We start from the raw sequence: 13,361 nt of genomic DNA, 5'->3' as shown, positions 1-13,361 counted from the left end.
CATCCTGCAAATGTCATGTTGTTATTTTTAACAGCTGAATAGTACTCCATTGTGTAAACCACCACATTTTATTTATCCATTATCATTTTATACACATTATTCATCAGTTGAGGGACATCTATCTAGGTTGTTTCCAGTTTCTGGCTATTATGAATAAAACTGCTATGAACATAGTTGAGTAAGTCTTTGTGGTATGGTGGAGAATCCTTTCGGTATATGCCTGTAATGGCTATTCCTGATTGTCAACCTGACTATATATGGAACAAACTACAATCTAGAATTGAAGGCAACTATGATCCAGATCTTGAGGCTGGGAGATACAAGTGAGCTGGATCTTGGTGTGGAGATCCTGAGGCATAGTGGCTACGAATCCCAGAAAACTAAGGCAAAGAGATCTCTGAATTCAGGGTCAGTCTGGGACAAAATAAGTCCCAGATATACACCTTTAATCTGGGCCACATCTTCTGGAGACCTAGGAATGTTCATGAGGACATTGGAAGAAGGAAGATTCACTCCTCTGTACCTGCTTGCATTTACTTGCCAGCAGAAACTAGAAAATTTAAATGTGCTAGCTTGGTGGGACTGGGCAATTACTAGATCCTTGGACTTCCCATTCACAGCTGACCATTGTTGGGGAGTTGGACTACAAACTGTAAGTCATAACAAATTCCCTAACTACATAGAGACTACCCACAAGTTCTGTGACTCTAGAGAACCCTGACTAATACAATGCCCAAGACTGGTATAGCTAGGTCTTCAGTTAGATCAATTCCCAATTTTCTGACAAACAGCCATATTGAATTCCCAAATGTTGTACAAGTTTGCCCTCCCACCAACAATGAGGAGTGTTCCCCTTGCTCCACATCCTCACAAGCATGAGCTGTCACTTGTGGTTTTGATCTTAGCTATTCTGACAGCTGTAAAATGGAATATCAGAGACATTCTGATTTGTTTTTCCCTGATGACCATTTGAGACTCCTGGTGAGAATTCTCTGTTTAAACCTGTACCCTATTTTCTAATTGTATTATTTGATTTTTTGATGTCTTGAATTCTTTATATGTTTTGCATATTAGCCCACTGTCAGATATGGAGTTGGTAAAAATTTCTATAGACTGCTATTTTGTCCTATTAATGGCGTCCTTTGCTTACAGACGCTTTTCAGTTTCATGAAGTATTAATTCATTTGTTGATCTTAGTGCCTGCACTATTAATGTTCTGTTCAGAAAGTTGTCTCCTATGTTAGTACGTTCAAGATTATTCCACACTTTCTCTTCTATTGGGTTTAGTGAATCTGGTTTTATGCTAAGGTCTTTGAACCACTTGAGTTTTCTTCAGGGTGATACACACACACACACACACACACACACACACACACACATTCATTTCTTTTTTCCCAATTGTATGATTTTGGGTTCTTTGTCAAAAATCAGATATCTACAGTTGTGTGGGTTTATTTCTGGGCCTTCAGTTTGATTCCATTAATCAACCTGTCTGTTCCTATACCGATACCATGCAGTATTTATTACTATTGCTCTGTAGTACAGTTTGAAATCAGGGATGGTGGTACCTCCAGAAGTTCTTAATTTATTGTACAGGATTGTTTTAGCTATCCTGAGTTTTTTGTTTTTACATAAGAAGTTGAGAATTGGTCTTTCAAATGTCTATAAAAAATTATGTTGGAATTTTGATGGAAATTGAATTGAATTTGCAGATTGCTTTTGGCAAGATGACCATTTTCACTATGTTAATCCTACTCACCCAAGAACACAGGAGATCTTTCTATCTTCTGATATTTTATTCAATTTCTTTCCTCAGGGACTTGAAGTTCTTGTCATACAGATCTTTCACTTGCTTGGTTAGAGTTACACCAACGTATTTTATATTACTTGTGGTTATTGTGAAGGGTATTGTTTCCATGATTTCTTTCTCAGCCATTTTATTGTTAGTATTAAAAAGGGATAGTGATTTTTTTTAGTTAATCTAACATCCAGCCACTTTGCTGAAGTTATCTATCAGTTGTAGGAGTTTCCTGGTAGAATTGTTGAGGTCACTTATGTATACGATCATATCATCTTTGAACAGTGATACTTTTACTTCTTCCTTTCCAATTTGTATTCCCTTGATCCTCTTTAATAGACTTATTGCTCTAGCCAGAACTTTAAGTACTATATTGAATAGATATGCAGAGAGTGGGCAGTCTTGTCTTGCTCCTGATTTCAGTGGGATTGCTTTGAGTTTCTCTCCATTTAATTTGATGTTCGTTACAGGATTATTGTAAATTGTCTTTATGTATGTCCCTTGTATCCCTGATGACTCCAAGATTTTTATTATGAAAGGGAGTTAGACTTTATCAAAGACTTTTTCAGCATCTAATGAGTTGATCACGTTTCTTTCTTTCAGTTAGTATATGTGGGTCCCTGTGGCTGGAATGCAGAGAAGGGCCCCAAAAGACACATGGAGTCTGGGGTTCCAAGGCTTTATTGTTCATGGTGTGTGATAGATGCTCTAGATGTGCACCCCCCATCCGCCCCACCCCCAGTTTAAGCCGGGGAGAGCTGGCTGAAATAGGGAGGAGGAGAAGGAAGTATCTGGGAGGGAATAACTTAATTAGCTATGCCCTCTGGCCTTTAGGTAACTCATTAATATGGAAATCTCTTGGGGCTGAAGCCTGTAGTCACGCCCTCTACCTGTAGCCCTACGTGACTGCAAGGCACAGATCAAATGGAGATCTAGACCGCATGTAGTAGCCTGGATTCTGGGGGTGTGGCCGAACACCTGCCGTTTCCCCACTGGGGTCAGGGTTCAAGGCCCATGCCCAGCCAAGAACCAAGATATCCTTTCACGGCCTGACAAGTGTATATGGTGAATTACATTGACAGTATTTTGTGTGTTGGGTCATCACTGCATCTCTGGGATGAAGCCTACTACTTGATCACGGTGGATCATATTTTTTATGTGTTCTTAGATTCTATTTGTGAGTGTTTTGTTGAGTATTTTTCTATTAATATCCATGAGATAAATTGCTCTGTAATTCTCTTTCTTTGTTGAGTCTTTGTGTGGTTGGAATAGCACAGTGACTGTGACCTCAAAAGATGAATTTGGCAATGTCCCTTTGTTTCTATTTTGTGGAATAATTTGAGAAGTATTGGTATTAGGACATCTTTGAAAGTCTAATAGATTTCTGAGCTAAAACTGTCTGGACATGATCTGTTGTTGCTGTTGTTGTTGTTGTTCTGAAACTTTTAATGAAATGACTACTTCTATTTCCTTAGAAGTTGTTGGTCTATTTAAATTGATTATCTTATCTTAATTTAACTTTAGTAAGTAGTATCTATAAGGAAATCTGTCTATTTGTTTAGGATTTTCCAATGTTGTGGAGTATAGGTTTAGAAGTATGAACTAATGATTCTTTGGATTTCCTAGGTGTCTGTAGTTATGTACCCATTTTTGTTTCTGATTTTGTTAATTTGGATATTCTATGTCTTTTAGTTAGTTTGGATGGATAAGAGTTTGTCTATCTTGTTCATTTCCTCCAAAAAACCAACTTTTTTGTTTCATTAATTCTTTGCAGTATTCTCTTTCTTTCTATTTTTAATTCTTTTCTATTTTTATTTCAGCCCTAAGTTTGATTATTCCTTCCTGTCTACTCCTCTTGGGTGTTTCTATTTCTGTTTGTTCTAGAGCTTTAGATGTGCTGTTAAGTTGCTAGTATGAGAACTCTCCACTTTCTTTTCAGAGGCACTTAATGCTGTGTATATTTCTCTTAGCACTGATCTCACTGTGCCCCAAAAATTTGGATATGTTTTGACTTCACTTTCATTAAATTTTAGAAAGTTCTTAATTTCTTTCTTTATTTCTTCTCTGACCCAGCGATCATGCAGTAGAGCTGTTTGGGTTCCATGAGTTTATAGTGTTTCTGTTGTTTGTGTTGCTGTTAAACTCCAGCTTTAATCCATGGTGGGCTGATAAAATACAAGGGGTTATTTAAATTTTGTTGTATCTGTTGAGGCCTGCTTTGTGCCTGGTCAGTTTTGGAGAAAGTTCCATGAGGTATTGAGAAGAAGGTACAACATGTTAGCACCATCATGTCTCTGTTTAGTTTCTGTCTTGATGGCCTATCCATTGGTGAGAGTGAGGTGTTGAAGTTTCTGTCTGTTAATGTATGAGGTTTGATTTAAGGTTTGATTTGAGGTTTGATTTAAGCTTTAGTAATTTTTTTTAACAAATGTGGGAGCCCTTTAGTTTGGGGCATAGATGTTAAGCATTGAGATTACATCTTGGTAGATTTTTTTCCTTTCATGAGTATGTAATGTCCTTCCTCATCTCTTTTGATTCATTTTCGCTAGAATTCTATTTTGATAGATAACAGAACAGCCACACCAGCTTGCTTCTTGTATCCATTTGCTTTGAATCTTTTTTCAACCCTTTACTCTGAGGTAATGTCTATCTTTCATGTTGAGGTGTGTTTCTTGTATGCAACAGCAGGATGGATCCTGTTTTTGCATCTGAATATTAGCCTGTGTTTATCTATTGGGGATTGAGTCCATTGATGTTGAGAGATATTAATTACCAAAAATTGTTAATTTCTATTATTTTGTTATTAGTAGTGGTGGTAATGGAGGTGGTGGTGGTGTGTATATGTGTGTCCTTTCTTTTTGTTTTGCTTGTGTGAGATTATTTATTTTCTAGTTTTCATGGGTGTGGTTAACCATTTTGGGTTGGAGTCTTCCATTTGTGTCTTCTGTAGGGTTGGATTTGTGGATAGATATTATTTAATTTTGACTTTGTCATGGAATATCTTGTTTTCTCCATCTACGGTGAAAACAATCTATTGAAAGTTTTACTTAGTATAGCAGTCTTGGCTGGCATCTGTGGTCGCTTAGAGACTATCAAAGACCTTCAGGCTTTTAGAGTCTCCATTGAAAAATTGGGCATAATCTAACAGGTCTGCCTTTGCATGTTACTTGCTTGTTCTCATTTGTAGCCTTTAGAATTCTTTTTCTGTCCTCCATCTTTAGTGCTCTGATTGTTATGCAGCAGAGACACTTTATTTTCTGGTTCAATCTATATTGTGTTCTATAAGCTTCTTGTACCTATATGAGCATATCTTTCTTAAAGTTTGGATTTTTTTTCTATGATTTTGTTTAAAAATACTTTCTGGACCTTTGAGCTGAGATTCTTCTCTTTCTCTTCCTATTATTCTTAGGTTTTGTCTTTTCTTTTCATGGTGTCACAGATTTCCTGGATACTTGAATCCCTGGTGTCTTGATTTTTTTAGATACAAGATTTTCTTTGACTGATATATCAATTTCTTTCTTTTATGCCTGAGGCGTTCTTTTCTGTCTCTTGTAGTCTGTTGTTGATACTTGCTTCTATATTCCCTGTCCACTTACCTGGATTTTCCATCTCCAGGATTCCTTCAGTTTGTGTTTTATTCATTGCTTCTATTTCCATTTTCAGGTCTTGAACAGTTTTATTCATTTCCTTCACCTGTTTGCTTGTTTTTCCTTGGCTTTCTTTAAGGGATTTATTCATTTCTTCCAATTCCTTGTTTGTGTTTTCCTGGATCTATTTAAGATATTTATTCATTTCCTCTTTAAGGTTTTAAGGTCACTTTCTTGTGCTTCAGCTGTGTTGGAATAGTCACGGTAAGCTGGACTTTGATGTCTCCATGTTGCCTCGGCTGATGTTGACTGTTTTTACATTGGCATCTGGGCATCTGGGTTTTGGATGAACCCAGGTCTAGGTGCTGATTTCTGAGTTTGTCTTGTTAGATGGGTGTTTTGTTTCTTGGTTTCTGATTCTTCTTTTGCCTTCTTGTCGCTGTGTTCTCTATTTCTGGTGGCCAATATGACCTCTGGTTCAGCAGGGAATCTGTCAGAGTTGGGGGCTGGACTTGTGGCAGAGTGTGGCCTTTAGTCATCAGGTGTGTCTCTGTTCTTCTGACTGTCATGGCCTGCACCTGAGCAATGGATATCCTCCTGCCCATGTAAGGGCAGAGGTACAAGGGGGTGGGGGTGGGAAGAGGTGTCAGAAGGGTGGGTCTTTGGGATGCTAACTGAGGCATGAGAGGATTCTGAGGACAGGAGGGCCTCCTTTCTGTTCTTCTATCTGACAGAAACAATTTTAAATGTAACAGTGGTGCCATGACAGCTCTTACTGTATGTATACAGTAGATTGGGGTAGATGTCCAGGCTACTAGTGGGCACTCTGTAGTTCTCTGTTAAATTTTTTATTTAAAATACTCATGATTGGCCATGGGCCACACCCAATCGTCACTGGGAAAGCATAGCAGAGGTGAGCAAGTAGGTGATGGAGAGATGGGAAAGGAAGAGAAGGCGAGTGGTGTGTGCTGTGAAGAGAAGCAGAACTGGAGACTTGAAGGTAATTGCTGGTTTGCCTCCTTGGGAAATAGATGAATTACACGGTTCATCAATAGAGCCAGTAACAAACATAAGTGCCAGTGGGCCTGTGCCTTCTTCCTTTGAGAAAACCCATCACTGTGTGAGTGGCTGTGACTCCCAGAGCTATGTCCTAGCCCAGGAAGAAGAGCAGCCCCTGCAGAATGGAGACCACAGCTGGCTGACATGTCCTGCTCTGTTTGCTTCTTGTCATTGACCTATCTGCTCAGCTTTCTAGCTGTTCATGGTGACTGTTCCACCATGAAACTGCACCACTTTATGGTGAATTACAGTTTCTTTGGGCTGTGTTTAACCTTGGCAAGGGTTTTGTTTGGTTGGTTTTGGTTTTGGGGGGATTTTTTTGGATTCTTTGGGTTGGACTACCATTTAATCATTCCACCTTTCAAAAGAAGATGTCATTACTGATATGGTTCTGGAAGACAGAAGACACCCAAAGCTGTCTATTGGAGCCGCTGTGATGAGAAGTATGTGGTAGAGAGATGGGAGAGAAAGAGAGGCAAAATGGTTCGTGTACTCTGAAGAGAGACAGAACTGGAGACAAGAAAGTGGTGAGGGTCAGCTGATGTGTATACCCTGCACTACCACTTGAGGCCATGGTGATGTCCTGGCCATTGCTGCAGCTGAGAGCCATGGCCCTGCCACTCGCCTGGGCAGTGCAGGAGAGCTGGGCCTGAGGGTGTGAGAGCAGGAGATGAAGCGGATGGTGTTTTTCTGGGGCAAACATGTGAAGGAACATTTAGCTGAAGTGGACACAGGTGAAAGACTAAGGCAGACTCGTGAAGGAACGTTTCTCTGAAACAGACACAGGATGTTCTGCTAAAGCAAGCACATGAAAGGACACGTGCTAAAAGATTCTTTGCCAATGATATGTATGTATTGGTCCACCTTACATTGCATAGTTGAGCTGCATTTGTCTGGACTCCATAGAGAGAAACTCACCAAAAAACTTCTGGTGGTGTGCTGCAGTTTCCAGCCACTTCTGAAGACTCAGGCTGACTGGCAGAGTGATGTCAGCTAAGACAGATGCTTGTAACTAAGATAAGACCCACCCATGGAGGACATGTGATGTTTGAAGTGAGTATAAAAAAGACCCTAGGGACAGTGATGGAAGCTGAGCTTGGCTTCCTTTTTTTTTTTATTGGATATTTTATTTACATTTCATATGTTATCCCCTTACCCCATCCCCCACCCACCCGGGAACCCCCCATCCCCTTACCCCTCCACCTTCTTCTCTGTGGATGTAACCCCCACCTACCCCCCCACTCCCACTTCCCCACCCTCAAAATTCCCACCCACTGGGGCGTCCAGCCTTCATGAGGTCAAGGATCTCATCTTCCACCTGTGCCCGGCAGGGCCCTCTACTCTTACATATTAAGCTGAAGCCCTGGATCCCTCCATAAGTGCTCCCAGGCTGGTGGTTAGGACCCTGGGAGCTGTGGTTGGTTGGTATTGTTGCTCTCCTCATGGTGCCACAAACCCTTTCAGCTCCTTCAGTCCTCACTCTAACTCCTCCATTGAGAACCTCATGATCAGTTCAATGGCTAGTTGTGAGCATCTGCCTCTGAATACGTCAGACTCTTGAAGGCCTCTGAGGAGACATCCATATCAGGCCCTTATCGGCATGTACTTCCTGACTTCCACATCAGCATCTACCTTTGGTGACTGCATATGGGGTGGATACTCAGGTGGAAAGGTCTTCAAATGGCCCCTCCTTCAGTTTCTGTCCCTCACTTTGTCTCCATGTTTGCTCCCTTGAGTATTTTGTTGCTCCTTCTAAGAAGAACTGAATCACCCCCACTTGGTCTTCCTTTTTTATGAGCTTCATGTGGCCTGTGAGTTGCATCTTGGGCATTTCAAGGTTCTAGGCTAATATCCAATAATCAGTGAGTGAATACCATGTGTGTTCTTTTGTGATTGGCTTACTTCACTCAGGATGATAATTTCTAGTTTCATCCATTTACCTAGGAACCTCTCGAATTCATTGTTTTTAATAGCTGAGTAATACTCCATTGTGTAAATATACCACATTTTTTGAATCCATTCCTCAGTTGAAGGACATCTGGGTTCTTTCCAGCTCCTGGCTATTATAAATAAGGCTGCTATGAACATAGTTGAGCATATGTCCTTGTTATATGTTTGAGCATCTTCTGGGTATATGCCTAGGAGTGGTATAGCTGGATCCTCGGGTAATGCTATGTCCAATTTTCTGAGGAACCGCCACACTGATTTCCAAAGTGGTTGCACCATCTTGCAGTCCCACCAACAATGGAGGAGTGTTCCTCTTTCTCCACACCCTCGCCAGCATCTACTATCACCTGAGTTCTTAATCTTAGCCATTCTGACTGGTGTGAGATGGAATCTCAGAGTTGTTTTGATTTGCATTTCCCTGATGACTAAGGACATTGAACATTTCTTTAGGTGCTTCTCGGTCATTCGAGTTTCTTCCATTGAAAATTCTTTGTTAAGCTCTATACCCCATTTTTTAATAGGGTAATTTGGTTGTCTGGTGTCTACTTTCTTGAGTTCTTTGTATATATTGGATATTAGCCCTCTATCAGATGTAGGATTGGTAAAGATCTTTTCCCAATTTGTTGGTTGTCGTTTTGTCCTATTGACAGTGTCCTTTGCCTTACAGAAACTTTGCAATTTTATGAAGTCCCATTTGTCAATTCTTGATCTTAGAGCATATGCCATTGGTGTTCTGTTCAGGAACTTTTTCCCTGTGCCCAAGTATTCGAGGGTCTTCCCCACCTTCTCTTCTATTAGTTTCAGTGTATCTGGTTTTATGTGGAGGTCCTTTATCCACTTAGACTTGAGATTTGTACAAGGAGATAAGAATGGATCAATTTTCATTCTTCTACATGTTGTCCTCCAGTTGAACCAGCACCATTTGTTGAAAATGCTGTCCTTTTTCCACTGGACAGTTTTAGCTCCTTTGTCAAAGATCAAGTGACCATAAGAGTGTGTGTTCATTTCTGGGTCTTCAATTCTATTCCATTGATCTTCCTGCCTGTCTCTGTACCAATACCAGGTAGTTTTTATCACTATTGCTCTGTAGTACAGCTTGAGGTCAGGAATGGTGATTCCTCCAGAGGTTCTTTTATTGTTGAGAATAGTTTTCGCTATCCTGGGTTTTTTGTTATTCCATATGAATTTGAGAATTTCCTTTTCTAACTCTGTGAAGAATTGAGTTGGGATTTTAATGGGGATTGCATTGAATCTGTAGATTTCTTTTGGCAAGATGGCCATTTTTATTATATTAATCCTGCCAATCCATGAGCATGGGAGATCTTTCCATCTTCTGAGATCTTCTTCAATTTCTTTCTTCAGGGACTTGAAGTTCTTGTCGTACAGGTCTTTCACTTGCTTGGTTAGATTCACACCAAGGTATTTCATATTATTTGCAACTATTGTGAAGGGTGTCATTTCCCTAATTTCTTTTCCAGTCTGTTTATCTTTCATGTAGAGGAAGGCTACTGATTTGTTTGAGTTGATTTTATAACCAGCCACTTGGCTGAAGTTGTTTATCAGGTTTAGGAGTTCTCTGGTGGAAGTTTGGGGGTCACTTAAGTATACTATCATATCATCTGCAAATAGCGATACTTTGACTTCTTCCTTTCCTATTTGTATCCCTTTGACTTCTTTTTGTTGTCTAATTGCTCTGGCTAGGACTTCCAGTATTATATTGAATAGGTAGGGGGAGAGTGGGCAGCCTTGTCTAGTCCCTGATCTTAGTGGGATTGCTTCAAGTTTCTCTCCATTTAGCTTGATGTTGGCTACTGGTTTGCTGTAAATTGCTTTTACTGTGTTTAGGTATGGGCCTTGAATTCCTGATCTTTCCAAGACTTTTATCATGAAGGGATGTTGAATTTTATCAAATGCTTTCTCAGCATCTAGTGAGATGATCATGTGGTTTTTTTCTTTGAGTTTGCTTATATAGTGGATTACATTGATGGATTTCCGAATATTGAACCATCCCTGCATTCCTGGGATAAAACCTACTTGATCATGATGGATGATTGTTTTGATGTGTTCTTGGATTCGGTTTGCTAGAATCTTATTGAGTATTTTTGCATCGATGTTCATAAGGGAGATTGGTCTGAAGTTCTCTTTCTTTGTTGTGTCTTTGTGGGGTTTGGAAAGGAAAAATCTACCAAGGTAAACTCTCAATTCTGAACATCTATGCTCCAAATGCAAGGGCACCTACATACATAAAAGAAACTTTACTAAAGCTCAAAACACACATTACACCTCATACAATAATAGTGGGGGATATCAACACCCCACTCTCAGCAATGGACAGATCATGGAAACAGAAACTAAACCGAGACACTTTGACATTAACAGAAGTTATGAACCAAATGGACTTAACAGACATCTGTAGAACATTTCATCCTAAAACAAAAGAATATACCTTTTTCTCAGCACCTCATGGTACCTTCTCCAAAATAGACCATATAATTGGTCACAAAGCAGGCCTCTACAGATACAAAAAGATTGAAATAATCCCTTGCATCTTATCAGATCACCACGGAATAAGACTGGTCTTTAATAATGACAAAACCAATGGAAAACCCACATGCACATGGAAACTGAGCTTGGCTTCCTTATAGAGCTAGCTATGCAACACTTGTGGGTCTGGAGGCTGATCTCTGCTTCTCTGAGAGAGGCACAGACAAGAACTTCTCTGCTGACTCACGCTGTGGCTGAGGCCTAGTTGTCTCTGCTAGGCAATGCCACCTCTACTGATTCATGTTTGCTATCTCGTCTCTACCGAATTGGACTGCTGTTGTATCCGTGAAGTGTTTGCGAGTGGATCGAGCTGCCACTGCTGACCTATGAATTGAACTGCCGATTCCCAGACAACACAGACAGGAATTACTCAAAAAAAAAAAAACCCTTTCTAAACAGGGCCACTTCCCCCATATACTTTTTCCCCCACTACCTCTGCTGGGTGGTGGGCTAAAAGGGAGATTAAAGTGTTTAAGAACCATCATTAAGCCGGGCAGTGGTGGCGCACGCCTTTAATCCCAGCACTTGGGAGGCAGAGCCAGATGGATTTCTGAGTTCGAGGCCAGCCTGGTCTACAGAGTGAGTTCCAGGACATCCAGGGCTCCACAGAGAAACCCTGTCTCAAAAAACAAAAACAAACAAACAAATAAAAACAAAACAAAAAAAGGAACCATCATTAAAAATAAGGTTTGAAAAAAATGAAAATTAGAAGGAGAACTGGCCCTGGTGGCACAGGTGTAGGAGAGCTGGCAGGCTGACCAGCTCAGCTTCCACTCAGGCCCAGATCCAGGGCTCTGAGCTGACTCACCCCAACATTCACCGCATCTGTGAACTGCTGGAGTGTATGAAGGGGCTGGTCCTGCAGATACAAAGCTAAAGGATGCACACAGAGCAACAGAGTGTCAAAGCAGAGTTCTGGTGAGGATCCATATATATAGATAATGTAGCAGAAGCCAGAGGCCTCAAGCCAGACCAATGACTTACTGCAATGAACACTGGCAAGTAGAGCTATCTGGGCAAATGGGTATGCTATGTAACACACCATAGCTTCCGAGGTGGTGAGAGTCTGTCGTTTGTTTTTATTTATTGTGTCCTGTGTGAGGGAGGTTGCAAGGACATAGGGCAGATCTGAAGGGACAGGGCAATGTGGGCTTAGGGTGCATGATGTAAAATTCACAAAGAATCTATAAAAATTTTTTAAAATACTTAAAATTGCCAAGTATGGAAGTAATTACTCCTGTAATCTCATCACTCACAAGGCTGAGGCAGGAGGATCAGAAGTTTGAGGGTGTGTGTATGCCTGTATGCATATATGCCTGTATGTCTGTGGTGTGGGAATTTTTTGTGACATATATAGACATACTTGTCTAAGTGACAATTGTGTGCAGGACCCATAAGGACAAGAAGAGGACACTGACTCTTCCTTGAATTGGAGTCCCAGGCAGTTGTCAGCCTCCTGATGTGGGCACTGGAACCCGAAATCTAGTCTTCTTAATAACAAGTGATCTTAACCACGGGGCCGTCTCTCCAGCTCCAGACTGGAATGACTGTATATGTTTGAAACAAGTGCAAACCTTCTGTCCCAACTCAAAGTTGTATGAAATCCAAATGGAGATAAAATATTGTCTACAGAAATTTAGTATGCAAACTGAGTAACTGAAATATACCCCAGAGTTAGAAGATGTTGTATAAAGATGATATGCATCAATCAACAGTGTTTATACTAATGACATGTTGAGATGATGTTTTGTGTGTGTTGTAAATACATTTGGAAACTGACTTCTGACTTTTTTCCCCATTATTAGTAGCAAGCTTCATATCCCTATGGCACATATATCTTTATTACAGATCGCTAGGCACTGGTTGAGGCTCGGGAGTAGAGGACCTGTCTCCCGTGTGCCAGGCCCTAGGTGCCATCCTCAACACTTCAGAACGTAAAGCCCATAGTCCTAGAGCCCGGGGCTCTGGAGGCTTCTCTGTTCCACATGTCTCGACATCACTGTCAGCGACGATCGCTGTAGTGTTTGATCATCATGTCTGGGCCACGCTCTGGCTCATTCTCTGCTCATTAAGAAGCTTCTGAGTTCACCTTGGTCCAGGGCCTCCTCATGCTATGTGGGTCAGCTTGAGCATCAGACACAGAGCCCTCCAAAGCGTATGTTATCCAGCCTCCAACTGTATTGGCTCCCTGAAATTGGTCTCTGAAGCCCAGTGAGACAGGACAACATCTCTCCAGTCCTGCTTCTCCCCACTGCCTCAGGATCTTCCTACCGCAGCCTCTGTTTTAGAGCTACTGCGAAGCACTGCCAGACTGGAGGCCAAAGCTGCTGTCTGGACCGGGCGAGAGGGGCAGGTGACCTCGGAGTGCACACAGGAAACAGAGAGAGAGAGAGAGAGAGAGAGAGGGAGGGAGGGCGGGAGGGAGG

This window comes from Grammomys surdaster, unplaced genomic scaffold (assembly GCF_004785775.1).
Source record: "Grammomys surdaster isolate TR1022 unplaced genomic scaffold, NIH_TR_1.0 125789, whole genome shotgun sequence".
Taxonomy (NCBI): Eukaryota; Metazoa; Chordata; class Mammalia; order Rodentia; family Muridae; genus Grammomys; species Grammomys surdaster.
This window is presented reverse-complemented; position numbering follows the sequence as displayed.